The 25,899-nt window shown below is 36.9% G+C and overlaps 1 protein-coding gene across 1 annotated transcript in view; it reads left to right on the plus strand.

The window, feature by feature from the left end:
• The window catches only part of LOC123874317 (acetylcholine receptor subunit alpha-like 1), a 336,305-nt gene that overhangs the window by 52,305 nt on the left and 258,101 nt on the right, over positions 1 to 25,899 (plus strand). The window contains exon 3 of the mRNA XM_045919572.1: positions 10,653 to 10,703. The gene's annotated coding sequence lies outside the window, so the exon portion shown is untranslated. The remainder of the gene's footprint in view (positions 1 to 10,652; positions 10,704 to 25,899) is intronic.

Raw genomic sequence — 25,899 nt, forward strand, 5'->3', positions numbered from 1 at the left:
ACTTTGAGATATTTGAATTTTAAAATTGCGATTTTTTGTACGTCTAACTTAACGGCCGCCATGACAGCCGCCATCTTGAATTTTTAAAAACCACTCCCGTTCTGTCAAAATTCAGGATCATTGTGAGCGAAACAAGAAAAAAATAATTATTATCGATTTCCCGTTTCGGATCTGTGGCGCCGCGGTTCGGGGTCGAAAAATCAAAATTTTGAAAACGCTACGGCTCGGCCGCCATCTTGTTTTTCCAATTTTTTTCACATTTTCTATTAACTGTTTACTACTTTCTTTAAAGATTGTAAAATTCAATGAAATCGGTTGGAAAACAACGGAGCTGCAAAAATCACGTCGGCCGCCATCTTGTTTTTCTGAAATGTCATAATTTTTCCCCAGAGGGTTCCCGAAACCGAACACAACTCCCCCACATCACTATATCATTTTCCTTCTCTTTCTAGGAGAACAATTATGTCAATGAGTGAGTCAGTGAGTGGTAATCGAGCTATATATAGTATAACTAGTGTTTTGCTCGGTGCGCGAGCTGCTAAAGCAGCTCACGTGACGTGGTAAGGTTAACTTTTTTATAATATAAAACCAAATTGATTTATTAAGATAAATCACCCCGAAAAACCCCATAAAATGACAGGCATTTCTATTTTTTGTAGAAAATTTAAGTCCGCCATCTTGGATTTGAAAATAAATGTCATTATCAAAATCAGCACCCTGGAAACCCTGAAAACGATATCCATATTATTTTTTGTAAATTAGGATAATAAGTTAGTAGGGTGCGTGGGTGCGCGGACCACTAAAGTGGTCCGCGAGCATGCAGCGTTTGTTCCACCGAGTAGACCTTCGGACTCTGATCATCTTTTGCCAAGAAACCACTCTTCCATCTTTTATAGCCTCCGAGATAGACACCGACGAAATTTGTACGGCGGCCATTTTGTTTTTCCAAAATTTTCCACTTTTTCTATTAATCGTTTAGTACATTCTTCAAAGATTGCGAGTTTCAACGAAATCGGTTGGAAAACAAAAGAGTTGCAAAAATCACGTCGGTCGCCATCTTGTTTTTCTGAAATGTCATAATTTTTCCCTACTCATATCGTGCACCCGAACATATCTCCCGAACATCATCGTATCGTTTATTGTTTCTTTCTAGGAGAATAAAACATAAAATATTCGCCATACAAAATGTATGGAAAAATAAATTCCGCCATTTTGAATTTTTTTTCTACTCATCGAGTAGACCTTTGGATCCTGATCCTCTTTTGCCAAGAAACCGCACCTCCATCTTTTATACCCTCCGAGCTGGACACCCGCGAAATTTGTATGGCGGCCATCTTTTCTTCGCCATTTTGAATTTTTTTTCAGCTTTTTGGCAATTGGATGACGTCATGAATAACATTTGCTCGAGCACCCCCCACCTATCTTCAATACCTCAAGCGGGCCCTCCACCCGTCTCCGAAACCCTCAATCATCAGCTCTCTCCATAATTTTGGCTTACTAAGTTTTCGTTTTCTATATAACACCATCAGTGGAAAAAAAAATTTTCATACAAAATTTTACAGGAGTTTCTTAGTTGAAAATCTCGAAAATCTCCCCAAAAGTGGCAACACTGTTTCTATATTTCGATATTGCCGGCTGAGTCACACAATCGATTCATACATATTGACTCTCCAAAATGTTGCCAACTGCCTCAAAAACGTGATCAAAATTTCGAAAAATTCAAAAAATTACAAAATGGCCGCCAACTCGTTTCGCAGAAATAAATTACATCGTTGTACAACTTTTACAATAACTACAGGATATACCGCTCCCGATGACGTTGCAATCTCTCCTCTCGCTCGCACCCACGTGAAACGATCGCCCCTGAAAAAACACCACGTCGGAAATCATTTTTTCTTTGATAAATTCCAGTGTTGCCAGTCTTCGGCGACAAAAATACCCAAATGTCATTTGTATGATCAAAACACATAATCACTCATACTCGGATTTTGCGAAAAGTCCGTATTTCGATTTTTTTCAATTTCCCGAAAATCTTGAAATTTCCCCAAAAAATGGGGTAATTTTTTTCCTCCAATCTATACCTCGAGTCTATACGTACAATCGCTTCATAGAAGCCGAATCGCTCCGATGTTGCCAACTTTGGGATATTTAACTTTTAAAATTGCGTTTTTTCGTACCTCTAACATAATGGCCGCCACGACAGCCGCCATCTTGAATTTTTAAAAACCACTCCCGTTCTGTCAAAATACAGGATAATCGTGGGCGAGACACGAAAAAATAATTATCCTCGATTACCCCGTCTCGGATCTGTGGCGCCGCGGTTCGGGGTCGAAAAATCAAAAATTTTAAAACGCTACGGTTCGGCCGCCATCTTGTTTTTTCAATTTTCTCGACATTTCCCATTAATCGTTTACTACTTTCTTCAAAGATTGCAAAATTCAACGAAATCGGTTGGAAAACAACGGAGCTGCAAAAATCACCTCGGCCGCCATCTTGTTTTTCTGAAATGTCATAATTTTTCCCCAGAGGGTTCCCGAATCCGAACACAATTCCCCCACATCATTATATCATTTTCCGTCTCTTTCTAGGAGAACAATTATGTCAATGAGTGAGTCAGTGAGTCAGTGAGTGGTAATCGAGCTATATATAGTATAATAGCTGACGCCCGCGACTTCGTCCGCGTGGATTTTGGTTTTTCAAAATCCCGTGGGAACTCTTTGATTTTCCGGGATAAAAAGTAGCCTATATGCTAATCCAGGATATTATCTATCTCCATTCTGAATTTCAGCCAAATCCGTTCAGTGGTTTTTGCGTGAAGGAGTAACAAACATACACACACAACACACACACACACACACACACACACACACACACACACACACACATACAAACTTTCGCCTTTATAATATAAGTGTGATTTTACTATGAACTCTACCGCATCAATTTTCAATGTCTAATTTTTATATTCATATTCATTTATTTCATTACTAGAGGATGCCCGCGGCTTCGCCCGCGTGTATTTTGGTTTTTTAAAATCCCGTAGGAACTCTTTGATTTTCCGGGATAAAAAGTAGCCTATGTCCTTCCCCGGGATGTATCCCATGTCTGTACCAAATTTCATTAAAATCGGTTCAGCGGGTAGGGCCGTGAAAACGTAGCAGACAGACAGACAGACAGACACACTTTCGCATTTATAATATTAAGTATGGATTGTATGAGAGAGATGGATATATTCAGCTCTCCGAAGTTTATTTTGTTTTAACTTTTCCAAGTGTAAGAACTTTTACGTCAAGTTTTATGATGCTTTTCTGTGTATTCTCAGATAAGGACAAACTCCGTCCTACGGCCCAAGCATGATCAGTGTGACCACGCTTTCTCGTGCGATTTTCTCGCGATTCTAGCCTAAACAAAGTCACGGACTTGGAATAGATCGATAGCTAGTTCATCAAATAATAATAAAACCAAGCGTGCTTATTTTCTCTACCTACGACGTCCTCATAATTAATGTGTCATTTAGTCATGATTACAACGCGCAATCATAAGTTTCAGTCATCACGCGTCATAAGCCAACAGATTTTGACGGGAAATAGGATCGAATTTTCATATTTGGGAAAGCGAAATGATACTCTTGCCGGAGAAATGAAAACAAAATAGGTATTTGGCTTAAATGTGTCTCTTTCGGGCAAGCTGGATAGGCAACTTGCAGTACCTAGCTACCCCAAAACCATGGAAAAAGCCTTACAAAAGTTTTAGTTTAGTTTAATATTCTTTATTTTACATCATTATAAAAAGAAAGATACAAGAGTAACACATAATAGTACATTTAGCGGCCTTATCGTCTCGGCCAAAAGTCACGAGAGATGTATCGCATTTGATTATGCTTGGACTGGTTGATTCAAAGTACTTGTTCTTGTCCTCGTCTACCTTTTTGTCTCCATGGTTGTTGTTTATTTTTATCGACTTGGAGCATACTTGGGGTCTTTAAGTTCACATTGTGATATTTTCATTGTTATGTGAACCGAAACTTCCTGTTTATCGAGTTTTCACTTAGTTCACAATGTTTCTTAAACATTTTTCTAAAGACAAATAGGATTTTCGCTATTGTTTGAACACATTGACTTATATAATTTGAACAGTATTGTAAAAATGATAGTTATAGACATTGACAGATCAGATAAAAATAAATTTTACTGTGTTACTAGCTGACGCCCGCGAATTTGCCCGCGTGGATTTAGGTTTTTCGAAATCCTGTAGAAACTCTTTGATTTTCCGGGATAAAAAGTAGCCTATGTGCTAATCCAGGATATTACCTATCTTCATTCCCAATTTCAGCCAAATCCATTTAGTAGTTATCGCGTGAAAGCGTAACAAACATACACACACACACACACACACACACACACACACACACACATACAAACTTTCGCCTTTAATATTATTAGTGTGACACTACATATTTTGTATTTACTTCACTTTATTGTTCAGACTTTATTTTGTTTATCGTAGCATAAAAACAACATACGTAAGCGCTGAATAAAATATATTGAATATTGCAATAAGATTGCAATACAAAAAAATAAAGTGTATTAAATATTGCAATAAAAACATACTTTAGTAAAAGTATAAATCGCTTAAATTACAAATATCCACCCAATCGTAGTTTCGAGCTGACATTTTCTAGCACACTTTTTATTTGTAAGTTCATTCCATCGATGGATCATTCGCGTTAAATATCACTTGCTTTACAGTGAAGAAAAACAACACATCGGGGAAACGTGAAGAAACATGCATGCCTGTGCGTTCTGCACAATGTACTCAAAGGTGTGTGAAGTCTGTCAATTCTCACTTGACCTGCGCGGAGGAAAACCCTAAAAACCCTTCTCATTCTGAGAGGAGGCCTGTTCTCTGTAGTGAGCCGACGAAAGGTCAATCACGATTATGATACTGAAGTTCATTCTATGTACAAGCAAAATCTCGGATTACCTAGCGATTTGAGCCATTCGTTGATATGTCAATCAGTTTAGCTCCTTTTGTATGTACCTATAGATATTCGAACAGTTTTCAAAGATATGGTCCCTTTAATGTTTCCCTCCTATTGTTACTTTGTTCTGAAGGAATCTTAAGCCTACTTCAACTAACAAAGGCAAATAAAGATTCGCGTTATGTAAACATAAAATTTGTAAAAGGGGACGTCTTTCATACAGACGAAGGTAACCCTTTGTTCGAGTCTGGGTGAGAAAATTCTCGGTCATACTGTATATTATTCTTAACCTACTTTTGAGTTTTTGACGTTCGTAACGAGGTATAATAAGGCTTTAATTATTATTAGGGTGGCCAATCAAGATAGCCAACTGCAGTGAGCAAAAGCACGCGTTTTTGTAACGTAGAAAAGATTTTAGTGTATATACCCTATACCCGGTTTCGGTCTAATCTCCCCCACTAGTGATCCGCCATGGCTTCGGTCGGGTGGAATTTTTAAAAATCCTTCCTAAAAAACCGACCAAGTGCGAATCAGACTACCGTTCCGTACTCGGGTATTTTTTCCGACATTTTGCACGATAAATCAAAAACTATGTATATAAATATGTAAATGAAAATCTCTTTTAGAATGTACAGGTACGATATCCCACTTGGTATGGTTATTTTACTTTGAAAGTTAAAAAATACTAATTATTTTGTTCATGGACACATTTTAATTTTTTTGTCATGTAATTCATAGTTTTCGGATTTGTTCCTTTATTTGTGCTATAAGATCTACCTACCTGGCAAATTTCATGATTCTAGGTCAACGGGAAGTACTGTATAGATTTTCTTGGCAGATACGACAGACGGACAGACAGATAACAAAGTGATCCTTTATTATAAGGGTTCAGTTTTTAACTCTGAGGTAAGGAACCCTAAAAAAAATTAACTAAGGTTTATAAACTGTAAGTAGTGGTAGGTATAGGTATTTGTATACTAGATCCTCTAAACTGTACTAATTCTATAAGGCGCGCACTAGAGCACGTTCCGACGCCGCCAAAGCCCGGGATGGTTGTAGCAGTACCCTCAGTACGAGATTTTATTTCTCGCCAACGTAGATAGTATTAAAATAAATTAAAAATAAATAAACTTTTATTTCAGGCCCATAATTATGTGTTAGTACAACAACAATCACTTAACCTAAGTTAGTACTTATATCTTTTTTTTTTTTTTTTTTATCGCTGGGAAATGCTTTTACGCATCCCTCCCGGAAGCAGAGTCACGCTGCTTCCGGGGGGGTATGTGGGACTCGCTGGCAGAACCAGAATACCCACTAAAACCCAGCGGGGCCGTCTGCGTCATGACGAGACGACACAGGAACGCAGTTTGCATACCACTGTGCCGTCTCAACGATACCGCCACATTACTGGACATCCCTATGGGATGCCGACGCCTTGTGTGTGGTTATGTCCTCATTTAGGGCACGAGGTAGCGCGCATATTGGCGCCTCCTTTGCCCCTGGCGTTTACGGCGTATGGGATGAGCGTTGGGATCCAGCTCTCTTTCCCTTTCAGCCGCCTCCTTCAATGCCATCACCTCCTCACAGAAGGACACCATTGCCGTCCAACAAGTCTCATTGGCGATCATCGCGTTTATCACGCTTGGGAGCGATAGATCGCTGCCCAAGATGAACGACAATGGATGCCTCTGTAGCTTAACTTAACTTAACAATTAATCCTACTAAATTAAAACTAATTCTACCACTACAATGCCCGAGGGAGTCTCCTGGCGCCTATGTGCGCACCACCTCAGCACCTCCAGAGGAGACTATCCAGTTTCATGGCCAATGCGCTAAGGAGAGTGTTGGTACTACTCATTAGCCTGCGCATCATGGACGCGGCACGCTTGCGCATGATCGCGTAGAAATCATCCACGCGAGCATCCGTAAACATTGCCGACGCACCGCAGTGTCGAGGCTTCCTCAACACCGCTCTCAGCACATTGTTATGTTGAACACGCAGGGCACTGTAGGTCCACTGCCTTTAGTCCGTCCATAGACTGCAATTGTAAAATAACTGGCAGTAATCCCTAAATAAGGTATTAGAGAGTCGAAATACTTTAAAACAGCGTTAAAGTAAAATGCCCCTTAACTACCTCGTTTTTAATGCTCGAGTTTATACATATACAGCCAGCGCTCCAAGCGGAAACGTTGCGAAATTAAAATCAATAGTACTGAATTTTTAACTTTAAACCAATGATGTTTAAGGTCTTTTTACTTTGACGTTATTTTTTTTTCGACTCTCAAATACTATCAACGTTGGTGAGAAGTAAAATCTCATACTGAGGGTACAGATCTTTTAGCGCGCGGTCCACTCGCTTAGATTCACGAGATTAGGCCCTTCAGCGATGGGGTGCCATCTTGTTATAATATATTTTAGTATGGCCAAACGAGTGTTTATTTTTAAATCGCATAGTCAGACTTTCGTTGTTCTTTTTTTGCGCTTTTAGAGTTTTTTTTTGGGATAAAAAAGCGGACTTTGCGGAAATCCATGATACGCACATATACATACACGAACATGTTTACAGTGTGTAGATCACATCTCTCATATTATACTTGGTTTTTCGTAATGGCAAAATATAGGGCAAGACACGCGGAATGTTAATACGCTTCTATTACGAACCGATGACACCTGAAACTCATTTACTATCCAACCGCGCAGCGCAAAGAGGGGCTATGTGTTCATTAGTGTAGTGTAGTGTCCTTGTCGTATTATATACGTTTTATTTTTCTCTATCATTATGCCTTTCTGTCACTTTGGTTCCATTGTGGAGCTCTAGTTTAATAAAATAGTTTTTTAATTATGAAGGAATGATTAAACCAAACCAACACACACAAACACACACACGCACTCATTTGATTTGGGCATCAAAGCTACCCAATGCATTCAAAGATTTCCCTTTCACAAACTCAATTCAAAGAGTGAAACAGAATAAATTAAAGTCGATGTTCATCTAATCGTTTTTAATTTATGCAAACGATTCGAATCGATTTTCGTAACTCGTAACGGTCTATCGAGCGTACTCCGGATCGCTACGAGCACTCTCCACTCTCAAGCAAACGAGTGCCGTTTTAGACTTCAATAACACACCATCTAGGCCAAGGTTGGGGTATTTCTGTACGTTTCGCGCTTTTTAATATACCTATTCGTGTTAATTTAATGCAATCCGAGTGTGCGAATGGTAATCCTTTTTGCGGCAAGTCAAAAAGAGGATTATATGAGTAATAGCCTCAATAGCTCAACAGGCTGAGGAGCCGACTGAATTCTAAAAAGGTCGGCGGTTCAAACCCCACCCGTTGCACTATTGTCGTACCTACTCCTAATACAGCTTTGCGCTTAGTTGGAGGGGAAAGGGGAATATTAGTCATGATTAACATGGCTAATATTCTGGCTAACATGGCTAAAAAAAAAAAAAAACTGTTAGAGTGAAACCACACGATGCGTTGACGGTGCGATACGGCACCGCATCGCTGTGGACTTCAGTATTGGTTGCCACACGGCCACTGCGTTGCCGATCCGGCAGGAAGTATGGCGTTGCACCGCAGCAGTGCAAAGGAACTTTTCGATCTTGTCGCCCCTTCACCATTTTACCACCGAACCGCAAGACGTCGGGCAAGTTTCCATCCTTATATCGTCGACATTCCATCTACACGCACGAAACGTTTTGCGACATCATTTCTCATATGCATAGCTAAGGTTTGGAATACTCTTTCGCGATCTGTTTCCTACCAATTACAATCCAGGTGTCTTTAAAACAAGAGTGAATTAGCATCTTCTAGATAAACAAGTCCCATCTTAGGCCACATCTTCACTTTCCATCAGGTGATATTGTGGTCAAGTGTATCATGAATTTAAAAAAAACGGCCTCTCCCTGCCTCTTCTGTCAAATCGCTTAGGATGGTGTTTTTTAAAACCGTTCCTTGTGTTTCGTTTTCGCTTCGTGATCGTTTAACGGTATGCAAATAAGTGCAAAGATGGAGCACTACCCATCCGCGCGGGACATAATCACGCTTCATACCTTTCTGCTCTATACTTAATCTGATTTCTCTGGTTATGAAATGAAATATTCATTATTCTTCATTATATATTCATCATAACTTTTAGCTCCAGTTTGATATTATATTAAGACTCTACCACCGGCTCAGAAAGCAGATTGTAATGAGAAGAACCAGCAAGAAACTCAGCTCTTACTCTTTTAAAAAAACGAAATGTTTCAATATGTAGGCACCTACAATATCTAAGTCGCCAGAAATATAAATTTATCCCAAAGGCCACATCGCGTCGCAAGTCACTGCCTTACAGTATTGACAAGTTACGGAGAGAACTTCTAAAACTTTGCTCTTGAAAGGGGATGTTTCTAAGCCAACGATCATTGAACAATACATTCAGGAGACAACATAGCGTTCTCATCCGATACAAAAGGTTTTCAACACTTAACGGCACAGATTATAATCAATCTATGTTTACTTTGTCGAAAATAACTAAGCAATGTTATTATTTGTTAAATATTGTGTGGTTTTTCTTTTATGAAAAGAATAGAGTCTATACTTTCCTCAAAGTATGGCAATACGTCACGACCGGAGAAGGTCCAACGGTTTTACGTGATCTCTCGATTAACACCCACCTGAAAACAAAAAACCATCATAATTATAGAGAATAAAACAACACATCAATAATAAATCCCAAAGACCTTATGATGACACCGCAAAATGATTTCTATTGAAACGAGTATTAGAGTAAATAATCTTATAAATTAAAATTAAATTATTTTTATTACATTACTGTATTCACAAGAGTTTTCATTTTACAACTCTATAAAGAGACATGGACTTGTCAAATCCAGTGGCGACCATATTTACTTTCACCAACTACAAGTATTATTTCAAGTAGGCTGGTACTTTGGCAAGAGAAGATTACTGTAGCAGCTCCCTTTCGAAGGTAACCGGTTGCTCTTTGATCCAAGGTTATAAGGGCAGATAGACCCGTTTGTTAAGAAACACTTGCAAAATAAGGCTCCGGAGGCTCCCAACTGAGGGAATACATAATATCCCCGCTTTTGTCAACACTACTTCAAAGTGACCCGATCAAAGTATAGACAAACTAAACGTAATACAAAACATTTCTCTGGGTCGGTAGATGATATTGCGTTTTTGTACATATTGGGACAAATACGATATGAAAATATTGAAGGGTTATGAGAAGCGGGAATAAGGTCTAACGATTTGTACTTGTGATATTTGTTTTTTAATACATTTGTTCGTGGCATTCCTAACTTGAAAACTGTAATTGAAATGAGGCTTCTTTTGTTACATTTATGTCACCACTGCCGGAACTGCCTGTGTATGTGTGCGTGCGTGTATGTCTGTGTGTGTTTGTGTGTGTACGTATGTATTACAAACTGGGGCCTTGATACCCTGATATTAAAATATTATAAGTTCAATGGATATTAAAATCGTTAATTATGTGTGGTTGGTTACATTTTTGTATGGACCAAAATAGACACCAAACAGAACTTATGCATATTATAATTCAAAAGTAGTAAGGTCTACCACACTTTGTACCTTGCATTATACGCTATCAAATATTTGTACTTAGTTTTTAAAATAATATATTTAATCTTTATCTTTTCAGGTAAGTCTCGATCAGTCGATGACACAGCCAAGGAGGACCCATGTCTTACTGGTAGGCCTCAATTGTGATTTTTATTCCTTTTAGTTGTTACCTAATGCTTTCGTAGTTATGGCAAATAAAAATATTTTATTTTATTATATTTGTTTTATTTATTATTAAGTTTTTTTCCTAGGAAAGCAATGCCTTATCAAACATAGCGACCGTAATGTAGCGTTGATCAAAATAATACTATCTATGAGATCAAAATCTATGGAAACATGATATTCTAGCATTGCTAAGTGCATAATTTTCTAGAGAATGGTTTTTGACACCATAACGCAATGACCTCTACTAAAACAAATACGCTGGACCTGCGATTGTAAAACTGTTTTGAACAAACTTGATTTGCGCTATTTTCAAACAACCTGTCACTTGGCCAGCGCAGTGGACTAGGTATAACCCAAAAAATTCCATTCTGAAATGAGACTCGTGGTATAAAGATCATGCCAATATGGTGCCAATGACTTACACAGACAGGGAAGTCAACATAACGCCATAGGAACTATTCGTTGAAACGATCTATAGTAATGGCCTGGTGATCGGTTGTGATGAATCAGGTATTACTCTAAATTAACAAAGCTCTGTGATAGTTCATAGCTGTGAAAACCTAGTGGTTAAGACTTCGGCCTTCTAGTCAAGGGGTCGCGGGTTCGATCCCGGGCTTCTAACTTATATAATTATATGCATTTTAAGCAATTAAAATAATATAATTAGCTTACACTAAAGGAAAACATTGTGTGGAAACCTGTATGGCTGAGAGTTCTTCATAATGATCTCAAAGATGTATGAAGTCGGATTTTAGCTAAATTTTCTCATTCTGATAGAAGACCCGTGCTCAGTAGTGAGTCGGCGATGGGTTGATAAGGATGATGACGGTATTTCGTTGCATTGCGTCACAACATGCAATCGCAATGCGTCTTCAAAGCAGCAATGATGTTCTTAAAACTTGAATTTCCCTATAGGAGACTGTATTATACTAAAAAGGTAAGTCTTTTCAGCATTTTATATCCTTACAAAGTACCTATCGATGCTCAAACAATTTTATGAGCATACCCGTTAAGTTATACGTCCATAAAATAGCAACATTCATCTACAAAGCGAACTTTATTACCTAATAGTTATTTTAAATGTGGAGTACCAAAAACCAGCAAATATAAAAAAAATCCTTGTACATTCCACCGTAACTGAAAACGAAATAGGAATGAAACGTACAAAACCTATGGTTTATTCCGGCTAAAACGTTTTAAAAACCTCTTTAAATCGACTAAATTTGTTTACCAAAAAGCCGTCAGCTCTGTGATAGAGTACCTGATTTTAATATGAATCAAGTCTCTAACAACGCTCTTTTAATAAAACAGCAATGTACGGGCTCTCATGAAATTTATATTAACGCGAGGCACTGGCGCAAAAATTGCCAAATTTATTCAGTGACACTTTTCTCTACGGAACATTCTTTGGGTTTTTGCGTAAATTTTTTTTTGCGGTTTCATTTGTGGTATACTGTTCGGGAGTGACGGTTGATTGTGGGGGAATTAAAACGGGGGCAATATTCTTTGGAAACCCTTTGTGTTTGATGTTCATGATAATACAAACGACACATCTTACGTTTATTTTTTTATTATCCTGGTTTTGTATATGTTAATTGATTTTGCTACTTAATAATGTATTGGCTGGCTTTATAGCTAACTAATTAAAATATAATATGTATAGTGCAAAGTATAAAGTATACAGTGCAAAGAGTTTTCATTTTAGAGAAATAATTATCTACTAGCTAATGCCCGCAACTTCGTTCCCGTGAATATAGGTTATTAAAAATCCCGTGGGAACTCATTAATTTTCTGGGATAAAATTAGCCTATGTATTAATCCAGGGTATAGTCTTTCTCCAATTCAAATTTCAGCCAAATCCGCCCAGGAGTTTTTGCGTGAAAGAGTAACAAATATCCATATATTATACGTACAAACTTTCGGGTTTATAATATTAAGTGAGATAAGTACCTACTAGGCATCTATGAATGGAACTGAATTATCTATCTGTTTATAAACCAAATAACTTGGTAAACGTTGTACGAAGTTCTGATAAAGAAAATTTTGTTATTTAGATCACTGTATGTGTATATACCTATTATAACATAGGTACATAATGTACAAGGTACAAAATTATGGAAAAAAGCAGAAAAATATTAATAATAAAATTTGGCTATTCAAATTTTATTATTTTACACTGTCCAATTATTATGATGGAGCACCCGATTTTTATATTCACCAAACAGAGCCGCAATAACAATGTTTTAATAGAACAAAATGTACAAACTCTCGTGAAATTTATATGAACACACAGTACAGTCGCAAAAATTACCAAATATATTCTGTGACACGTTTCTTCGGGTTGTGCGTAAATGTTTTAACCTATTTTATTAAGGTTCCGTATCTGAAGGGTGCCAACGGGACCCTATTACTGAGCCTCCGCTGTGCATCTGCCCATGCATTAGCTGCCGTCTACATGTCTGTCAGTGGGCTGTATCTCATGAACTGTAATAGGTAGATAGTTGAAATTTTTATAGTGTGTATTTCTATTGCTGCTATAACAAATAATAACAAAATCAAAATGGCCGCTATGCATATTAATAAAAAAAATGGCAGTCAGTGAGTCAATCAGTCAGTCACATTCGCATGTCGCATGTTAGTCGCAGCAGTGATGCAAACCCATGAAGTATCAAGAAGTTTTCACTTCAAAAATTAAAAAGTACATTGTGCCATATCTTGTACAATGGTACGGAACCCTTCGTGTGCGAGTCCGACTTACACCTGACGGGGATTTTCATGGAACTTTTGGAACGATGAAAATAAGGACAATAAATTAAACAAGATTGTCTCGTAACAAGGGATTATGTGGAGAACATGGTTTGTTTACAATAAGATTTATATTGTAGATTTATCAGTACTTGTAACGTTAACTGCTCTTATAGTAATTTAACTAATTATTTCTAGATTATTTCTAGAAAAAAAAAAAAATTTGCTGGCTCAGCTTATTTTTACCCGACCACCGATGCGTTGCCGGCCTTTCAGAACTTTGTTGGTCCGCTAGTGCTAGTGGGGACATCACTGAAGGGGGTTGGTTCCATAATTTGTATATGCGTGGAAAAAAGGACCTACTGCACCAGGCACCCAGGTGGTGAGGGTGAAATATGCTTGCGGTGGCGTGCGGTGCGGTTGTAGAAATAGCAGGACTGAATGAGCTCAAACAGCTCTTCAGAGCACTCCTCATTATAAAGCTGATAAATCACGCAAAGAAAGCTAACATCTCCGCGGTGCTTCAGGATTTCCAACCTGCCAGTCAGTTTGGGATCGTCCACAAGACGGACATCCCGCCTTTGGATCCGATCAAATGAAAGGAGTTGGTGGTGGGTCTGTCGGTTCTTTGAACTATGTGCTCCCATTGCCACTTCAGCTTCGTGACTCTGTTTTTTCAATGGATTACCTAATTTCTGATTTGGTCTTACATTACTTATATTTACTCTCTTAAAAATTACGCAGGAATATTTGTTGTGTACAGAGCAAAATTTTATTTTCAATAATAAAACAACTTTAAAACGGTAACGTGTCCCAGTTTCGAGGAAGTGTCGCATAAATTTTGTAATCGGCATTGAATTGTATAAACCATTCGATAACTTTTTATCGCAATATGATATACAAACGTATCCATTTCCATCCTTCTATTTTTTAGTCAAAGTCAAAGTCATTTAACCAAAGTGAGTTGTAGAGCGCTATCTCTTCTACTCTTGAACGTTTTATATCATCTGTCTTACTTATGACCGAGCTCGAACTTTATTATACGTCAAGTAATTATGAACGTAGCACGTCTATGATATAATGTAATTTGTCGCAGGGCAAAAAAGTATACCTACTTCAGAAAACAAAACAAATAAGTCAGCGGTACGCCAAAAGCGAAAAGGAATAAATAAATTCATGAAATTAAAATAAATCTAATCTTTATAAAAAAAACACAAAAATATGGTAATGAAATACGTTTCCAAACACCACGCTCGGGAAACGTGTCGCACTTTTTTTTAACTCGTTTTCAGTTTTGGAACTTTATGTATTTTGTCGCAGTGTTGTGTTCCAATACCGTCTCGTCGTAGTTCAATTGGTTCAGTTATCGAAATGCTTTGGATGTCTGAATGTTACAGGTAGTTTCATCCAATCACGAATCAAAAACACCGATACTTTTGCATTCTGTGCTGGATATTGATAGTACAAATAAGTACAAAGTACGACTCAGACAAAGCGTAGCGTGTGAGACTGCGGCAGAGCGTAATTGACAATGAAACAAAGCAAATAATCGAAGGTACAGGTAAACAGTCGAACTGTTGATGATGAAATAAATGTAATCATATAATCGAGATGATGGTAATGAAAAACCTGAATAAAACATCGATGATCTCGATGTCATTAAACAAACTTTTACAGCTCTTCGGAAAGGATTCTCTAACAACTGGATGAATTATTAACGATGCAAATACTAAAAATTGTCAGTATTGTTAGAAATTTAGAAAATTGTGTAACTATATTGGTACTCATACGTGCAAGATATTCTTCTTAAAACAACTATAGTGCTATAAAAAATCTAAAGAAGCGTGGTATAATACAAAATCAAAAAGAACCTTTGTTATTGCTACGTTTCCATTTTATTCATCAATTTTAATAATATTTGTCAACGAAACAAATTAACGATACCATTCAACCGGTTAAACTGTTAATGATTCGAATGAATAATCGATACAATCGAGAGGATGGTAATGAAAAACTTGAATAAAACATCGACAGTCTCGATATCATTTAGCGAACTTCTTTACAGCACTTGGCGAAGTTTTCGCTAAGTTCACCCTAAACTTATATTTTCTCGTAGTTCGTGCCATCGTTAGGACGGTTCGTGACTGTCCTGATTAATTCATTCTAGTGGATGGGAGGCTTTTGTTATTTTCCTTTTTAGGGTTCCGCTCCTCGAAAGGAAAAAAGGAACCCTTACAGGAAAAAGATGGTTCAGTCTGTCATTAACTTGCAAGGTGGGCTAGGTGTGGAAACAAAAAGTGTTATTTATCGTTAGAGTTGGACTCGCACACGAAGAGTTCCGTACTATTGTACAGGTACGGAACCTTTCGTGTCTGAGTCCGAATCGCACTTGACCGGGTTTTTTTTAGGTCTGTTTGGCTTTGTATTAATTCGACGCTATTGTTCGCGAATGTTTCGGAGTTCGCAATTACGCAAGGCATTAAGAGATGAATAATTAATTATAGGAACGAGTATATTATTGTTCGTGATTGTACGGGAATCGCGTAATGTTATTGCTGTCATAATAATTATTATTAGGCGTGTTATTTTAAGTTGTAATAAAATTAATTATTGTTATCTTGGTGGAGGTTTTTGTATGGCACGATAGTGGAATGTATTTTTAAGCTTGTCGTTTTAATATACCTACCTTCTTAAAATTATTACGCTTTTCTAATTTTATATACTTATACTAAAAGATGCCCGCGGCTTCGCCCGCGTGGATATCGGTTTTTTAAAATCCCGTAGGAGCTCTTTGGTTTTCTGGGATAAAAAGTAGCCTATGTGCTAATCCAGGATAATATCTATCTCCATTCCAAATTTCAGCCAAATCCATTCAGTAGTTATTGCGTGAAAGAGTAACAAACATACACACACACACACACACACACACACATATAAACTTTCGACTTTATAATAGTAGTGTGACATATGGGTACCTATAATATGGGTACCTACCTACTATTGTCATGTTATAGAGATTGAGCTGTCTGTGTATATTGTATATTGTAACTTAATCCTTTCAACAAAGGCTGTCTTTGAGACTCTCTTACAATTTTTGTTACTTGTTGCCAGCTAAATGTTAATTTTTGTAGTAGTAGGTATATATAAAGAAGTTAAAAGTAAAACTATCAGAACTAAGTAGACTTTACAATTTAACGAATAGTCGACTTATAAAATGTACTTGAAGTTAAAGAAATTTTATTAAAAATTAGATAGAGAAAAGTCGTTAATTGAGGAAAACAGCTAGTAAGTACTAGCAAAACCATGTAAAATGATGGAAAAATAAAATCACAACATCTTTAATCTAAATATATTAAAGGAAAAGGTGACTGACTGACTGATTGACAATTTACTGGACGGATCGGGCTGTTTGGCACGCAGATTGCTATTATGACGTAGACATCCACTAAGAAGGATTATTGAAAATTCAACCCCTGAAAGGATAAAATAGGGGTTTGAAATTTGTGTAGTCCACGCGGACGATGTTGCTAGTAAATATTTTCAGAGTATCAAACAAAAATTCTCTTATAAGTCGCATATTGTAACGGGCAACTACGGAACCATACACTGCGCATGGTTCGACACGCGCTTGACCGGTTTGTAACCCCCGACCCAAAAAGAGGGGTGTTATAAGTTTGACGTGTGTATCTGTGTATCTGTCTGTGGCATCGTAGCTCCTAAACTAATGAACCGATTTTAATTTAGTTTTTTTTTGTTTGAAAGGTGGCTTGATAGAGAGTGTTCTTAGCTATAATCCAAGAAAATCGGTTCAGCCATTTGAAAGTTATCAGCTCTTTTCTCGTTACTGTAACCTTCACTTACATAGGAGTTTACATTAGTCGGTGCAAGTCGCAAGTAAACACTTCGACATCACCAACGACTACGCAAAGATCCCCACTCGGCACCTTCTACATCATTTAAACATTTATGGTAAATTGTACATTGAAATGCTAAGCGCCCCACGAGGAGCTATGACGAGGATTTACTTCGATATTCTAAGAACTACGATTTACATAAATAATTCAATATTACAAGAGGTACGTTGTAATATTGAAATGGCGAAAATTGAACACTTTCACACAAATACATTTCTATTCACATTCTGTAGAAACATCTGTCATTTTTCTAGTGGTATTGATTCTGAATTCCTTGAGAATTAAATTTCAATACCAGACAAACTGAAAGTCTATCATCATCATGGTCTGCCCAATGCCGACTAACTACTGAGCACCAGTCTCCTATCAAAATGAGAAGGGTTTAGATCCGCCACGCTGGCTAAGTGCAATAGGCAGACTTCACACACCTTTAAGAACATTATGGAGAACTCTCAAGCATGCAGGTTTTCTCACGATGTTTTCCGTCGCCGTTAAAGCAAGTGATATTAATTGCTTGAAACCACCTTGAAACGGAAATTACACGGAAAAGTTAGATGTACATGCATGAGATTCCTTTCTCACTCTGAGAGGGGATCCGTGCTCAGTAGTAGCCCGGCCATGGGCTGACGAGGATGATGATGGTTAAAAGTGAACAAAACAAAACTAAAATTGTCAAACCCCATTTATTTTTACACTGTTCTGCACAAAAGCGTATAACGCATTCATTTTTCGTAAATTGAAAATTGTCGAACCGATTCTTATTTTCTGTAACTAAATCACTGGGCGCCGCCAAACGCAGTTCCACATTTGCACTTTTAGAGGTTGTATTTCTTTCTACGCCATTTGTGCAGATATTCTCCATTCTTACAAACCAACTTGGTAAAATATCAAATGGAATTGGAATAGCTCTCACGCTGTTTCCTCCGATAAAGCGATCCCTCTTGAGATATTTCGCCTCAGCATGCATTTGTATTCAAATAAGCGGATCCTTTAGGGAGACTGTTGGATTGACTAAGGCTAGGCATTGGTTATAGGTAAGTAATAATAATTATTATTATTACTTCACCCAAATATCCATTCTTTCTGAACCTTACAAACAAACTTAGTAAAATATCAAATGGAATTGGAATAGCCCTCGATCCGCGCTGTTGTATGCAGCGATCCTTCTTGATAATATATTTCGCTTAGCATGCATTTGTATTCAAATAAGCAGGTCCTTCAGGGAGACTCTTGGATTGCTATTAGTATGGATGCCTAAGGAATTGGGTATAGGTACTTGAATCATTGCATTATTATTACTTCCCCCACATTCTATTCCAACCTTACAAACAAACTTAGTAAAATATCAAATGGAATTGGAATACCTCTCGATCCGCGCTGTTGTATAAAGCGATCCCTCTTGAGATGTTTCGCCTTAGCATGCATTTGTATTCAAATATGCGGACTCTTGAGGGAGATTTTTGGATTGCTATTAGTATCGATTCCTAGGGATAGGCATTGGATATTCTTTAATCATTGCATTATTAATATTTCGTCAAATTATTCATCCTTGCAAAATAAGGTGGTGAAATATCAAATGGAATAGGAATAGCTTTATATTTAGAATCTGGAGTCGGAAGAAATCTAGTTATTATTTGCATATCTAAATATAGCGATATTACATATTGCCTACTTTTTAAAGTGGTTCGAGTATTTCTTCCAATTGCTCATATTCAAACCACAAACACAATGTTTTAACATAATTATTCACATAATACTTAATTATTTTTTATTTTCGTGGTCAAAATTTACTGATTATTACTGGTCATTACAGTCTCTAGCGCACAATTCATATGTAAATAAAAATAGTATTGTGTTCGAAGAGTAAATTTAGACACAGTTTTTACTTTCACAGGCGCAGGGCCTACTATTGTGTTAAAAGGTTTTTGGCAAAATTAATAAATATTTATATTAAATAAGTACTTATAGTCCATTTAGGGTCAGTTTTGGTATTCTCTAATACTTTTTGAGTGTTGTAGTTTTGCTTGTTTACAGATATGCAACACCTTACTCTAAATCTAAACTGAAATGATGAGTTGTGTTTAGATCCCTTTTGTTTGCGTATTCAAGCGAAAACGGTCAAGGTGCTTTGAAGAGAATCCCTTTTCGGTAGAAACGCTGTAGGCGATGGCCCATAAAGCCCTTGCCCTTATTTTGGATTTACCAATTCACTACTCTATGTTTCAAGCAAAAATCGCCTTAAAGTATATTTTTTTTAATTCTATTACAATGTGGTTTTTGATTGCGATCCTACCTGGTGTTAGGTGATGATTTTTTTTTTCAATATTTTATATTTTTTTAATATTTTATGATGCAATCTAAATTTGAGGCGGGCTAACTTGGAGGACATATATCAGTTTTTATTAAACCCATACCTCTTATCGGTTTCTACACCAGAACGCTCAAGCGCTTGGCGGCACGGCTTTGCTAGTAGGGTTGTAACTAGTCATGGGCGAAGTCTCCCACCAGACCAGGCCAGAGATAATAACCGGATAAGCGCGTGAAAAGGGTTCTGTACGCTAACTACCTACCTATGTTTGTATGCACACAATTGAGATATTTACCATGTTATTTAAATACCAGAGACTTTTTAGGTTAACTTGTAATTTTTAATAAAGAATTATTTTCTGTATTTAATTAAAATTGTAGGCACAGTAGCTTTGCAATTTTTTTTGAATTGCCTTCCAAAAGTCACGCCCATATTCAAAATTCGTTTATTTACTAATTTTTTTTTTTAAGTCTCAACTCTTTATTAAGTTTTCCTTAAATTAGGTATTTATTACTAAAAAAGTTGGCAACCCCAGCTATAGTCTAATATTGTAATGTATGGAGCTCAGAGGTTACAAAGTATAATACGCAAAAACTTTCCTACCGATGCTCATACATAAAATTACAATATTCACGGATCTTGACTATCTACTCTAACTTTTTCTCATCCAACGGAAGAAATTTCTTTTTTTTTTCATGGGCGAATGAAACTACTAACTCAAAATGCCCTATATTTTTTCCCAACTATTTATAGTAAGTCATAGTCTACTACCTTGATGCCCGTGTCTTCATTCACGTGGATTTATATTTTCAAAAAATCTCGGGAACGTTTTGTCTTTTCGGGATAAAAAGTAGCCTACGCCACTCTCCAGGTCTTTAATTACTATATACCCAAAAATCACGTTGATGTTTTGCTCCGTTGCGAGGTAATTGAAGGACAAACCAATAAACCCACAAACAAACACACCTTGACATTTATAATTGTGATATTACTGTGTGCCCAGGTGCAAGTCCCGGGTAAGTTTTTAGGATACTCTATCGAAAAATCTGAAACCGAAGGAGTTGGGAAATTGGAGATGTTACACCCCGATATTTTGGAGAGTACGTAAAACCATCGGTCCTGCGGTTGATCTCTCTCCTGTTATGTCGAAATGCCGTCCCATCAGACTATAAGAAATAAGAGTTAAATATATTTGCACAGACGCTACAATGCTATACTTTCTGCGTAGATTTATGAAAATAAGTCGATAAAAGGTTTAAATATTATCATTACTAAGACAATTAGAGTGTTTATTCTTTGGCACTAACTACATGATACCACCTCAATAAAAGATGGCACCCTCAAAGAGATCGATTTAGCGACCATTAACGTCAATGCCTAAGAATAATTATCACGATAATCAACTCGTTAAACTGAGTGGCCACTCTTGAACGGTTAACGTATAATGCCAATTGAATTGGGGTTAAAATCGTCTAACGCCAAACGGCAATGTGAATGCCGTTTATCAATCACCGTTGAAAATCGCGTTGTTGGCCGTCAATATAGTCGGGACATAATGGAATGGGAATAACGTATGAACGTTACTTCCATCCGAAAAATACTTGAGTTACTCAGTTACTCATAATCAATCTCTCAAGTTGCACCTAAAGTTTTACTTCAAAAAATGTTCACCCTTTCTACGATAGTTTTGCAGCATTCAATTTATTACCCAGTCATTTATATGCCGTTTTATTCAACACTGCGACAACTCGACCCAATGTGCTTCACCTTTCCAAAACGTGGGCGTAACCGACGAGTATGACGTCACGCAACTTCGTACGCCAAAACTCCCAAGTAGCAATAATTTGCCAACTCGAAATGAACCATACGCAACAGAGATACAGTGCGTTTTCATATACAACAGTTTCAGTTAAGCCTACTCGTTTGTACGGTTAAGTCAACTCGTGTAGGCGGCTGGAATCGTTTGTCCACAGTTGTCCGCTAAGTTCAGAGGTCGGAAATCCATTATTTTTAATTGAATCACCTTAATTAAAAACCACCTTAAAAGAACAGTTAAATACAACTTTTTATTAAGTATTTAACTGGCATCTCGTGAACGTATTTGACATGAATATCATAATAATTAGATAAGTAGGTATATTACAATAATATAATATACAAATGTAAATTAAAAATTTATAACACCCCCGACAAGTGAAGGTTACAGTAACTAAAAAAAAGCTGATAACTTTCAAACGGCTGAACCGATTTTTTTGGATGATAGCTAAGAACACTCTCGATCAATCTTTCAAACAAAAAAAAACTAAATTAAAATCGGTTTATTCGTTTAGGCGCTACGATGCCACAGACAGATACACAGATACACAGATACACACGTCAAACTTATAACACCCCTCTTTTTGGGTCGGGGGTTAAAAATGAAATAACTCTCCATCAAAAAGAACTCTAGATAAAAAATTTTTGCGCGTTGAGGTAGCATACCACGTCTTTTGTTAGGCGGTAGGAATGCAATTATCTTACAAGTTATAAGAATTAAGTTACAGGCTCTCGAAACAACCGCCATTCGCTATAACGACTGCATATAACTTAATTCCTTCCTAAGTATCAAATGGTGTATTTACTTAAGCCGCAAACAGATACGGGAGCTAATCATATACCGCTGAAACTTTAACCCGCATTACTGCAACTATATCCCATATACCACGATCTAACAAACCGCACAAAACCTAAGGACCTTAACACACAGGCGTTTTGCATGCGCGGTGTTTTACGCGGCGAGCGTTTTTATATCATCTCTAAGGGGAGATCTACAGAGCGTACTTTGACATGACTCAGACTTAAGCTTATGTTAAAACGAGACAGATTTATGTCAGCGATATAACGCTGTCTCGATTTAGCAGTGTCGTAAGTCTGAGCAAATTCAAAGGGCGCTCTATAGATCTCAGCTTAAATCATGAATTTAGACTAATATCTTGGTTAAACGATATCATAATATAATCTCATCAGTCCAAACAGCACTAATTTATATATTTTATTATAGTATTTATCCGTTGTATATATTATTATATCACTAACTTGCTTGCAGTCGTATGTGCATTATGTCAATATTTTTGTAAAAGTATAGTTTAATTTAGTTTAGTAACCTGTTAGTTAGTTTTTCAGCTGCAAAATATAAGGTCAAGGTTGGGGTTGGGGTTAGGAACGGCATTCCGGACCAGTGGTAGTTCTTTTGACGTTCCAAAAGCACTAACTTGTAAAAGTTTATTTGAATAAAAAAAAATCTAAGTAACTGCAACGGCTAGCTACGTTGAGATAGGCTACCGTTGTTAAAATTGGGTCAGGAGAACATTATACATTGTAGCGCGCCTTGTTAACGCTGCGCTAATACGGTAAACTCTCACTATACATCCCGATCGTCCCTCTGGAAACACGCTCATAAAACGCTAGTGTGTTAAAGCCCTTAGTTCTTGAAACAGTGCCAAGTTCCTGAACTGGTTAAATTCCGTTCAAAGCGATTGCATCCATTGTTACCTTAAGTTTGCGGTTAGGAAATGTAAGCTTTGTTCAATTCGTACGCTCCGAGATTACTTTATTCTATCCTTTTTACTGTTTAGTTCTGTAGTTCGACAAACAAAGCCCGCTGGATCCTTCTATTTGATTAAATATTTATTTATATTACTTATACCTCCCGCCTGCGGCTACTGACCGCAGGTCCCTTGCGAATTGCAGTATAACCATGTAAGCAAGTAAAGCAAATATAATCTGATATTTTACATTACTTTATACGATAAACAATCTATTAGCTTTGATCTACATTTAAATTCATAAATTCAAGATAAATAGTAGTCAATTTTTGCACATTTTTTTTTATTTGTTACTATGTTTCGATCTTTTATAGCAAAATTAAAAAAAAAATCAGCAGCCTAAGCGCAATCAGTGTGACAGTGCCTTATCTAGCGGCTTTTTGACAGACAAAGCATTGCAAAATCAACAAGGGAGAGAGGATAAAGAGAAGAAAAGTCAGAAATCTGTAATTTACGCACTCTTTTTTTACAGTACCTACTTATTTACGTTTTTTCCTACCTATAAACTAGCTATACTAGCCGTTTATCGCGACTTCATTCGCGTGACTTTACCTGGGTTTTTTAAATTTCTTTCTTAGTGCACCCCGGAGGTACACAAGGAATTTTTTCTTCAAATTTCGAGTCTAGAGATTCAGCTTTAGATAGTGTGTTGTCTGTCAGTCAGTAAAAGCACTATTTTATATGTATAGAGGATAGATAGATGGTAGATTGTATGCCACCATTACTATTAGTAAAATATTGACAGTATAAAGAATACCCGAGTTTGTTGTGGGCTACTCTTAGATCAGGGCACGTTTGGAATCCTCGTAGCTTTAGGTTTAACTTTTAAAACCTAGGTAATTAACTATCACCATTATAATGGTTAAAGTTTACTACCTACGTAAATTTAAAAATTGATTATCTTACAAATTTAACAATTGTTAATCAAAAAGTATACAAATGATACCCATTTGGAATGAATGTTTTGAGTTTGCAGTCAGACGATTTTTCCCAGGCCTTTCCTTTAAGGGCACCTATATAAAGTAATCAAAACTGCCCCATAACTAGAGCAATGTCCGGCAGTAAAATCTAAAGGCCTAATAACATGCGACATTGGACAAAAACAAAGGCAAAAAAACATTCTTGACACGTCTCAGAAATAAAAACCTTCGGTTGCTGGGGATAAAATCCGCCATTCGACGGACTTCACGCAACACTGGGTTTCACTTAGCCCGGACTTTGGAGTACGTTTTCATACAATCGTTTCTATAACTATATTTACTTAAGTGAAAACTGGTCTAGGGGTTCCGTACCATCGTACAAGCTAACGCAGTATGTAATTTTTAGGTTTTTTTGAATTTGCATGGCGATCACTTCGAAAAAAGTTGTAGGTACTTACTTAGTTCTTGGTTTTTTATTATTTGTTTTTACAGCAGCAATGGAATAATACTCTCTGTTAAACTTTCAATTGTTTACGCCTTATGAGATACAGCCCGCTGACAGACAGACGGACGGACAGACGGATGAACAGCGGAGGCTTAGAACCTAAGGGTCTTACTAAGTCTAGGGTTTAGAGTCTTAGTAATAGAGTCCCGTCGGGTACAGAACCTTTTAAAATAATTCAATGCGATTCTTTGAGGTCTGTATTGTGTATTGTAAGTGTATTTTAACAATATTGCAAGATTTGTCTAAAAAAATTGCAAGCTTAACAGAGCTTGCAATTTTTGTTCTCTTTTATTTATTTAAGGGCTTTTATAACTATGTACATGCCCAATAAAAAGTGTGTCTTTGCGTTGTGGAGCATCTCAATCTTTCTCCAGCACCTCTATCGGGAGATGAACAAAAAAATGTTCCACATCAAATCTGAAGCACGTTCTGTAAACGTTCGTTTGTGTCCTTAAAAATCAACTGGACAATTGATTTTTATTCAACCTGTCCAATAAATAATAACTACGTCTGCTACCAACAGCAAAATATTATTTGCTATAGCTGTCCAGGTACGGGTTATGTTATGTACAATAAGGTCACTGGATATCGTACCTAATAGGATTTTACGCGTATGGTAATTTTTACTAACACGTTTTTTGTATGAATATCAGAATTTTTCGTTGAAGGCGTTGTCCTAATAGAACGCAAATACGCCATCGTCGTGCGAGTAGGGTATTTGAAACCCAGCGAGAAATCTAAAAATATATAAACAAGACAGTATTGGCAATAAGCAATCGTAAAATATTAATTTCAGTTTATAAAATATACTTATACTTATACTTATGAAATGGTTTTTGTCAGTCAAATTATGAAGTGGCGAGTTTTTCACATGAATGTTTTACTATCTAGTTACGAGTATGTATACTTTCATACACTTCTTTAATTAAACTCATAATATCTTATAATCCAAAGCATTAAATCTTGCTACTTAACATAACATTTTGTCATAACTCGTAAGGTTTTCTTGGTAAATATTTTAGGGAAAAAATATTGAACTAAGTACCTACCGAATACCTATACCTACATTTACCGCTACAATAAATTTAAAAAAATCAAATAATTATTAAATACCTATATAAATATGGCCATTGGCAACAAAGTTCACCGCAGTTATCGTCAATTTTTTTGGTACCTTATAATCTT

Source organism: Maniola jurtina, chromosome 18, assembly GCF_905333055.1.
Source record: "Maniola jurtina chromosome 18, ilManJurt1.1, whole genome shotgun sequence".
Lineage (NCBI taxonomy): Eukaryota > Metazoa > Arthropoda > Insecta > Lepidoptera > Nymphalidae > Maniola > Maniola jurtina.